Here is a 10,350-nt window from a genome sequence, read left to right as displayed (position 1 = left end):
TGGGGGGTGGGGGGTGGGGATGAGAGCGGGGAGGGAGCAGGCCCACTGCCTGTTAAGGCAGATTCCCAGGAGTCATTACACAGCACACTGACTCCTATTCTATTGAGCAGAACTTAGTCATCAGATGCAAGGAATCCTGAGAAATGTAATACTCATTCTAGGTTCTTCTTTACTCAGCTAGAAGCTATTACTTGCAAGAAGGAAAGGCTAGATACTAAGGAACAGCTAGCTGCCTGTCTCTTCCCATCTGATAAAATTAATCATGTAGAAAGCTTTGAAGAAAAAACAAACAAACAAAATGTTTAACAGCTGTTATCTCTAGATAACAAGGACCAGGACAATTTAAAAATTATTCTTGTGCCCTGGCCAGGGAGCTCAGTTGGTTAGAGTATCGTCCTGATATGCTAAGGTTATAGGTTTGATCCCTGGTCAGGGCACATATAAGAATCAACCAATGAATGCAGGGATGGGTGAACAAGAAATCCATGTTTCCCTCTCTCAATCAATTTAAAAAATTATTCTTGACCCTTTTCTATGTTTTTTTGATTTTTTTGTGATACCTATGAAATTAGAAAGTAATTATTATTTTGAAGAACAAAATACACATTTCCTCTGTCAAAGTAGAACTTCATTTCTTCTTCCATTCTTTTGATTACAGTGGGGCCTTGAGATACCAGCTGTCTCTTGGCCGATTTTTTGCATTGAGTTGACAGAGTAATTTGAGTTAACGAGCTCCTTAAAGAGCTCGGTCTCCGAACGAATTAAACTCGTAAGTCAAGGCCCCATTGTACTTAAATTTTTTTTCTGTGTATGCATGATGCCAGGTATGAGAAGATATAAAGATGAGTAAGTCAGGGTCTTTAATGAAGTTAATAGAGCAGTTACACAGAAAGACACTAAAAGATAATTTCAAAATGGCTATGGACGTTTCTATAGTAAGAAGCATACACAAAGTTTTAAGAGAAACATTAAAATAAAAAGTTAAGTCTGGGGGAGTGTTATGAGCTGAACTATGTCCCCCAAATTCATATGTTGAAGTCCTAACTCCCAGTACACTAGAATGTGTATTTGGAGATAGGGTCTTTTCTTTAAATAGGTGATTATGTTTAAATGAGGCCAGTAAGGTAGGCTCTAATCCAATCTGACTAGTCCTTATAAAAAGAGAAAATTTGGACACACAAGGAGACACCAGGGATGCATTCACAGAGGATATGCCATATGAGATGCAGGGAGAAGGCGGCCATCTGCAAGCCAAGGAGAGAGGCCTCAGGAGAAACCAACCCTGCCAACGCCTTGATCTTGGACTTCTAGTCCCTAGAATTGTGAAAAAACAACAACAATGTCTGCTGTTTAAGCCTCCTAGTCAGGGGTACTTGGTTATGGCAGCACTAGGCAACTAATACAGAGAGTCAGGAAAAAAATTCCCAGAGCTGCACTTGAATCAGGGCTCAGTGGATGAGTAGGAGTCTACCAGGTGGAAAAGAGAAAAAAGTACATTCTAGGCAAAGGGCACATGGAATGACCCAGAAGTATGAAGTATTTTCAGCATAGAGTACCAAAAATGTTTGGGGGTTGGGGAGAGAGAGAGATCATGTATGTAGTTATAGGAGATAAACCTGGAAAGTTTGCTACAGGCTTCTATTAAATTGGTTTACAATCAGTAGTGTGCTGGTAAATGACAGCTGACCATCTTGGGAAGATAGCCCTGAATTATACCACAGCATGTGCCCATTTCTGTGGTGTAAATGCTCTTACCTGATTTCAAGCTGCCATCACTGAACGTGGCATTGAGAAGAGATGCACAGAAACTCATCATTAGTTAGTATTTCCACCATATACATAGATACAGTGGACAAAACTAATCTCTAATGCATAGATAATAGTAAAAATGTACCAGAATAATTTGTAAGACATGAGTGTGGAGTATTTTCTATTTTAGGATTTAATATTATTTACTTAACTATAATTTTATGTAACAATTTTGAATAATGGCTGTGTTTCACAACTGGCTCACAGAATTCTGAAAAGTTAACAATCTGTTCTCTGAGTCAGTACGAGCACACTGCTATTCCCACCTACTATTTCATAAATTATTGAACTTGCCCTTGGGGGGTTAGGACTAAAAAAATGTCAGCATCTGCTTGAGGAGATTACACATATGCATTCAAAATGAACTTGAGAGAGAATTGCTGAGAAGGTAGAGGGTTGTGGGAGGAGGAGAAGAATCTCTGTGGCTGTGGTTACAGTCTCAGGGGTGGGGAACATCTGGCCCGCGGGCCATTTAAGGTCCGAAAAATAATTTGGTCTGGGCCTGCTAAGGCATTAGGAGTAAGTTAATTAAATGTCTGACCAAATATAGCAGGCTAATTTTTAAGTTGATAATTTTGTATAGCCCAAGAATGATGTTATAAGTATCCAAATGGCCCTTGGCAGAAAAAAAGTTTTCCCACCCCTGGACCATCACAGAGAAGGTGGGATTAACTGGAGTGGGGGTAATTTTTGGAATACAGAAGGAAGATAAATATTTCAGGGAGAGAGGAGATTGTGAGATGGAGAGGACAATCAGGTGGGGGGGGGGGGGTTTCAAATCAGATGCCATCAGCTCAGTCCCTTAGTAAACTGGGATTTACACAGGTGATTTGCACATTTATTCTGAAAAATGTACTGGGTTAACTCATTATCTTGAAAGGCAGAGGATTACAGCCTTTGGAAATCAAAGGATTCTGGCTACTATATACTATTGGCTGAGAGGGTTAGGGAGAGGAAGGGCAGTGTATTCATGGTGATGCAGGATCAAGTTCAGGTCAGGGACAAGTGGGAAAGGCATCAAGAGGAGAAGATGCTGGGGACCCCACACGCACTGGGCTCACAGATGCGGACTCCTCCATCTTCCCTCTCAAAGCCATCATCCAACCTGCTGCTCTAGTCCCTGCTCTCACCAGACTGCATCGCCTCCTCCCCATTCTCTCTGGGTCCCATCCATCCTTACCTCCTAATCCCTCCTCACTCCAGCCTCTCCTTCTTCCGCACCGGACCTTCCTGCTCAGCAGAGAACATGCTCTAGTAGCCCATCCTTAAATCTCTCAATTAAGGCACACCTTGCCCTGGCTGGTTTGGTTCAGTGGATAGAGTGTCGGCCCGGGCTTGATTCCAGTCAAGGGCACATACTCAGGTTGCGGGATCGATCCCCTATTGTGCTGGAGGCAGCTGATCAGTGATTCTCTCTCATCATTGATGTTTCTATTTCTCTCTCCCTCTCCTATCCTCTCTGAAATAAATAATAATAATAAAAAGACACATCTTCCTCCAGCTACGACCATATTGTCTTCCCAGCGAAACATCCCAGGAATTCTCTCCTCAGGGGGTCTCCACTGCCTATCACCCCTTCTTCCTCAACCCTCCCCACTCTTCACTGTCATTGTCACCAGTGATTTCTCTGTTCTACCGCAGCTAGAGTGATATTTTAAAATGTAACTCAACAACTGTCAACACTTTACTGTCGCATTTAAACTCGGCAAGGGACTTACACTTATCATCAAATACCAGCTCCTTTAGGCTAATTAAGTCCTGCAGGACCTGCCTCCTGTGTCTTCTCTCCCCGATGCTGCAACCTTACCAGCCTCCTGGAGCACACCAACCGAGCTTGATCCTGCCTCAGGGCCTTTGCATATGTGTTTCCTTTATCTGCAATGTTTCCTCACCTTCAACTCGCTCCAATTCACCGGGCTGCCTCGTCTCTCAGTGCTCAGTTCAGGTGTCCTCTGATCAGCCCATCTAATTTGCACTGACACACCTGTCCTACTGTATCACACTGCTCCACTGATTGTTTTCATAGCATTTAGTACTCTTGGAAGTAATCTTGTATAATCCTTGTTTCCCTCAGAGGTCAGCCAACTGTGGCTTCTGAGTTAAATCTTTCACGAAGCCCGGTTTTGAAATGCATTTATATTGGAACAGGTACACTCATTCATTTACAGACTGTCCATGGCTGCTTTTATGAAGTTGAAACAGAAACCTTATGACCCACAGAGCCTGAAATATTTACTATCTGTCCCTTTCAGAACAGATTTGCTGACCGCTGGTTTACTTGTTTACTGTGATTACGTGTTTATTGTCTGCCTTCCTCTACTAGAATGTCAGCACCTTGAGAGCAGGGGGTGTGTCTATTCCATAATGTGGTATCTCAGGCACTCAGAAGGCTGTCTGTCACTGCTGCATAAATGAAGGAGTGATAATGAAGGGGTGAAAATGAAGGGGTGATAGTACTGTTAACTAAAGTACTTGGGTGTTGACATTGGCCAAACCTAATAATAACAACAATACTGTTAGCCCTACTGGTGATGAGGGCTAAGGTGTTTTAACAAGAGCTAGTGTTGCTTCGGGCACTGCTTGAAAGCCTTTCTTTGCATTCTGTTATTTAATCCTTACATTAACTCAGCAAGGGAGGTTCCAGTCTACCCATTTTATACAGGAGGAAACCAAAACTCACAGAATTCAAGCAATTTGTCCATCTTCCCACTGTTGATCAGAGCACACAACTCCATGAGGTCTCTCAAGTCTATTTCTTCCTTCTGTCCTAACCTGGACAGGTCATGAACTTGAGGTAGGCAGAACTGGGTTCAATATTGGACTTCACTGCTCTACAACTTTGTCCTTGACAAGTTGTCTAGCCTGAGGCTGGGAAGTTACCACCCATTTCCCAGGATTGTAAGGATTGAGTGAGATGGGTAGAGCACCTAACGCAGTTCCTGCGACATACTGGGTGCTCAAAAATGTTGGTTCCCTTCTCTCTGTTGTAGGGCAATGAAGGACAAGTTTCAAAGCACCTGGTGGTGGTGGGCGGGCAGAGTGTGTGGAGCCAGTTCCCCTGCTTAGAAGCAATTGTGTTTTCACAGCTGGGACAGCACCTGGAGCAGGTGAGACCACACCCCGGCCCCCAGCTTTCTCCTTTTTGCTCTGGCCACTTAGCTTGAAGGAAAACAATCCCACCACCTCTTCAGCTGCTTTCCCTTTTGAGAGGCAGAGTTCTGTTTAGGCTCCTGTTTCCGCCTTCTCATACCAAGTCCCCTTGTTCTGATCACTGCCATGGAACAAAGAGACATTGAAAGAGAGCGCCATACTCAGCAACCTTCTGGGTAAGAATTCACTCTCATCCCAACACTCCCAGGATTCCCACCAATGCAGGTCAGCCACACAGAACACACAATAAAACAGAAAACCCCAATAATCGGGGCTTCCGTAGGACAGGAGCTTGTTTTTTTCCTCATTAAAATCCGGGAGTGAGCTGTCTGGGACTGTGGCAGGGACTCCCAGGCCCTCGGGCCCCAGGATTTCCACCGAGCTGATTAGAATGGGTTGCAGACAGTGGAAGAACAAAACGGGATGGCATTGAGCACAGATTTGCTGGGAGTTTTGTGATCAATGGAAGCAGAGACACGGAGAGGTACCCGGGGAGGAAAGTAAAGACACAGGAAAGGTTTTTTTTTTAAGATGGAGAAAGCATCCATGTTTGGAGGCTGGTGGGAATGGCTCAGCTGAAAGGGAAAGGAGATAGACAGAGGGAGGGGAGCATGGCTGGAGAGAGATCTCTGTGTTGGGGAGAGGGGAGGAAATTTACTCCGCGGACTGTATGGTGCATGAGCTGACTAGGAAGCAGGGCTCCGAGAAGAAAAGGGCCCTCAGCTGCTTAGGTGGGACCAGGTGGGAATTGATCAGGGAGCTCACCCAGCTTAAGCTCCAGGGCCTCTCCCTGGGAGTGTCTTGTAGGGCGTCAGGGGGCCATTAGTGACGCATTCCCATAGTTTTGCAAATGTGGTCCCACAGTTTTGTAAATCTTTTATGAGATGTTCTCATTGTAATTGATTCACCTTAAGACTGCTGTATTTTTCTACTCCGAGTCTACTCTGTCACATCTCTGTACATTCTGGGGCAGGGGTCCTCAAACTACGGCCCGCGGGCCATATGCAAATACAAATATTGTATTTGTTCCCGTTTTGTTTTTCTACTTCAAAATAAGATATGTGCAGTGTGCATAGGAATTTGTTCATAGTTTTTTTTTAAACTATAGTCCGGCCCTCCAACGGTCTGAAGGTCAGTGAACTGGCCCCCTGTTTAAAAAGTTTGAGGACCCCTGTTCTGGGGTATTGGGGTAGATGGGAGCCTTTTGGGGACCTGTGTAAGGGGGAGGTTAGTAATGTATTAGTGTGTTCTCCAGAGAAACAGAACCAACAGGAGATTATCTATCTATCTATCTATCTATCTATCTAGAGATTGATTGATCTTAAAGAATTGGCTCACATGATTGTGGAGGCTTGGCAGTCCAAAACCATCAAGGTGGACTGGCAGGCTGGAAACCCAGGGAAGAGTTGCACTCTGCAGCCAGAGACGGACTGAGTCCGCAGGCAGCATTCCTTCTGCTTCAGGGAAGGTCAGTCGCAGTGGTTCTCAACCTTCCTAATGCTGTGACCCTTTAATACAGTTCCTCATGTTGTGGTGACCCCCAACCATAAAATTATTTTTGTTGCTACTTCATAACTGTAATTTTGCTAGTGTTATGAATCGTGATGTAAATATCTGATATGCAGGATGTATTTTAAGGGGTCGCGACCCACCGGTTGAGAACCCCTGTAAGGCCTTCGACTAATGGGATGTGTCCCACTCACATTATGGAGGGTAATCTACTTTACTCAAAGTCCTCCAATTTAAATGTTAACCTGATCCCGAAATCACTTTCACGGAAATACTCAGAATGAGGTTTGACCACGGTGCAGCCAAGTTGACCTAAAATTAAGCATCACAGGTGGCATATTATATTTTTTGTGTTTGGGAATGTTTTCTCTTTGTCTTTAAGTCAGTGCTAACTGCCCAAGTGCCCCAATTGCTTCAGGAACATTCCTGCCTTGTACACTGCTGACTCTGCTGGGGTGGAAAGCTGGGGATGTGAAACCCAAGGTCTCATGAAGACATGACCATGACCCACGCTGCTCAGAGGAAAAACTGGGTTTGAAATAAACAAAACAAGTCTGGGGGAAGGTCTTCCAAATCTGACAGCTCATATGGAAGAGAAATGTGAATGAAGTCTGCCCAAACTTGCCAACAATCCTAAAAATGTGAATGACATTGCCATTATCCCTGGTGAAGTGGAAAGAAACTCTCCTACATTAAAGTATAAAACTAATTTCTATTCATTGTGCTAAAGCAAGATGAATTATCATCCTTATTCTCTATCGACAATATTATGATAAGCAAACTTTATCATTTAAAGAAGGGATTAAGGAGTATGCAGCCAAAAGTTGTAGGAAAATATTATTAGAGATGAGTGTTCATGAAAAGCAAGCTTTTTTAAATTGGTAATTTTTAACAATTTATTTATTTATCCTACATAATGCTTACTTTTGACCCAATGATGAACTTGTAATTATATATGATTTTTAAAAACAGTACCCCAAATTGCGTAAGTTCTCAGCCCCACAAAACAAGGACCTCTGGGATGGCTGAGGAGAAGCCATTGACGGGGGAGGGAAACCAGGAGGACTCATGGAAACGAGAGAAGGGACTATTTGAGGAGGGAGTGGCTGGCTGTATAGAGTATTCTGGGACTTTAGAGACATCACAGTCCAAAACCTCCCACCTGCTCATCCAAAAGTTCTCAGGAAATTATGCTTGGTTTAATTTTCCACTGCCACCATCTTTGAAGTTCTGAATAATCTTGTCTTTGAACTTGTGTTTTGTAGGACATGGCGCAGGTGAGCAGAGGAGAACACACAATATGGGTGTTCCCAGCCATTTCTTTTAGCCCCATGTGCATGTAGTGTTCATAAATGCCCCGGGAGCACAGGATTCTGGAGGACCCCGCATGCATGGGAGTTCAGTGACGCTCCAAGTGAGTTCAAGGTGCCATATGTCTACGAGTGAGTCACACAGGAGAGGAGAGTGCTGGTAGCCCAAGTGGCCTCACTTCTGTTCAAATCAAAACTTGCTTTGAATGCAGAAAGAAAGCAATGGTGTTTTGAGAGACACAAGCCACTGAGGAACCCTATCATATCCTGTTACTTCCCTGTATTCCCCAACTCCTTATGCTGAAAGTGATGATCTAGAACAGTGGTTCTCAACCTTGGCTGCACATTAGAATCACCTGGGAATCTTTTTAAAATCCTGATTTCTGGGCCTCATCCTTTGTTATGGGGTGGGGCCACAACATTAGTAACAAAGAAACAGAATTTCCGGAGGTTGAGGCCCAGAAATCAGGATTTTAAAAAGATTCCCAGGTGATTCTAATGTGCAGCCAAGGTTGAGAACCACTGATCTAGAAGGAAGGGGAAAGCAACTGCATTTCAATCCTTCCTGACTCATCAATTCAAAGGTAACGTTGTGGTTAAAATGTGTGCACAGCAGGAAGTGAAATTAAAATGGTTCAGTGAGTTTTGTGCCTCATTCCCACTGTTCTTGTAAGAAAAAAAGACATGATACGTGGACAAACAATGAGTTGTGTCATTTCAGTGATTCCTTGTATGAGTCAAACGTAGTCAAAATAAAAAATTGGCCTTGCACCACGTAAAGATGGGCAGTAAAATTCCTGCTAATGAATCAAATTTTTATTTTTCCTTTACTTAGAATGACACTAAATAGCAACTAGGAAACACCATGACAGGCCAAGAGAGAACGCAGAAGAAAGGAAAAGGCTTTTTACTTTAGTGCTTTAAATGGCACTGTTCTCTCTCTCTCTCTCTCTCTCTCTCTCTCTCTCTCTTTCTCTTTTTCAACAAAGGGTCATGCATTTTCATTTTGCACTGGGCACCATAAATTATGTAGGCAATCCTGACAACCCCTTATTCTCAGATACTTCCACAGTAGTCTTATGTGCAATTAGGGAAGTGGGGGAGGGATGAGGTAGGTCTCCAAGTGGCATAGTGTTATTTTAGGAGGGGTGGGGCTGACCAGGATTTGGTGAAGGAATGCACTTCAGAAAATAAGCACACAGATGAAAGGGCCTGGAGACATAGTGTCTCAACATTCTCATACTGAAATGATTGACAGATATGCTATTTTAAAGGAATAAAGAGAGAGAGGGACAAACAGACAGACAGACAGATACATGGGCAGGAGGGCCACGCTTTCTTTTTTAGTAAGTATAACATGTCACACAAATAAAATTGAAGAATTATAAGTGAAAATAATAATAATGATAGGCTCTATATTGTTGACATTGTTATGGAAAATATATAAAAGATAAAATATATATTACCCAAAAATCAGTTTGATGAGTTGATGGATGTTTAAGAAGACTTTATTTTGATTAACTGCTCATAAAAATAAACTCAACTATCATGCCTCATCCTTTTAGATTTCTTAACAGAAATATTTTATGGAAATTAAAGTAGGCCAACAAATATCAGAAATAATATCAGAATCAGAAATAATAGCCCTGCTCTCCTTTAGCATATTTTAAACATCTGTTTTCCTTAAAAGGTACTCTAAAGAAACATCAAATATTATGGATTAGTGATATTGAAGGTGTTTTTTTTTCCTTTCAAAAATCCTGAATATGTCTTTCCAGAAAGTTGTCTCAAGAGAGAGAAAATGGGGGACATTTGTAATACTCTCAACAATAAAGATAAATAAAAACAAAGAGAGAGAGAACTAAAATTAATAGTGATATTTCCCAGGTTTCCTGATGATCTACAGCTTTTAATCTCCCATCAATCAAGATAGCCAAGTGACATTAAAAAAAAGTAATCAAATGTGTCTAGGCTTTGCCACCTGGGTCATGTTGAATCAATGCCATCTGTCAAGGAGAAAGACTTGCAAAGGCATGCACCTCACATTTTAAAGGAAATTGCAGTCAAATTTCCCCAAGCGCCAGGCGACATCTGGTCTATACTTAACTCATCATGATTTCTCTTATCTCATATAATAGTTTAGTAGGAAATAGGTACTCCTTTTTCATGTGCTATTAACCAACACATTAATTTACTAATTATTTATTTCTATGCCCTGCAGTACAAGGGGAAATCTTATATAACATCAAAAAATGTATTGAGCACTTATTTTATTCTATGCAATTTACCTGGATTATCTAATTCAATGCTCCCAATAACACTATGAGGTCGATCTTATTATCATACTACTTCACAGATGAAGAAACTGAGGGTTAGAGATTTAAAAATCTGTAAAACTCATATAAGTTGTAAGTGATAAAGACAAAATTCAAATACTGGTATTTTGATTCTAGATCCCATTGAACTGTGCCACGCTTGCTCCTCAGGGAGTCTACTAAAGTATCACAGTTTGCTTAGTTAATATATAGAGATTAAAATGAGAAAAAGAGGCTTCTGCATGAACCTCTCCTCC

General features: G+C 42.1%; 1 long non-coding RNA gene across 1 annotated transcript in view; it reads left to right on the top strand.

Annotated features, from left to right (window-relative positions):
- Positions 1 to 1,567, top strand: part of LOC106727518 — a 27,556-nt gene extending 25,989 nt beyond the window's left edge. Inside the window, exon 4 of the long non-coding RNA XR_001363743.1 lies at positions 1,554 to 1,567. This is a non-coding gene — a long non-coding RNA (uncharacterized LOC106727518). The remainder of the gene's footprint in view (positions 1 to 1,553) is intronic.
- The last annotated feature ends 8,783 nt before the right edge of the window (positions 1,568 to 10,350 follow it).

This window comes from Myotis brandtii, unplaced genomic scaffold (assembly GCF_000412655.1).
Source record: "Myotis brandtii unplaced genomic scaffold, ASM41265v1 scaffold440, whole genome shotgun sequence".
Lineage (NCBI taxonomy): Eukaryota > Metazoa > Chordata > Mammalia > Chiroptera > Vespertilionidae > Myotis > Myotis brandtii.
The sequence above is the reverse complement of the archived record's forward strand: the minus strand, read 5'-3'. Positions and strand labels throughout refer to the sequence as shown.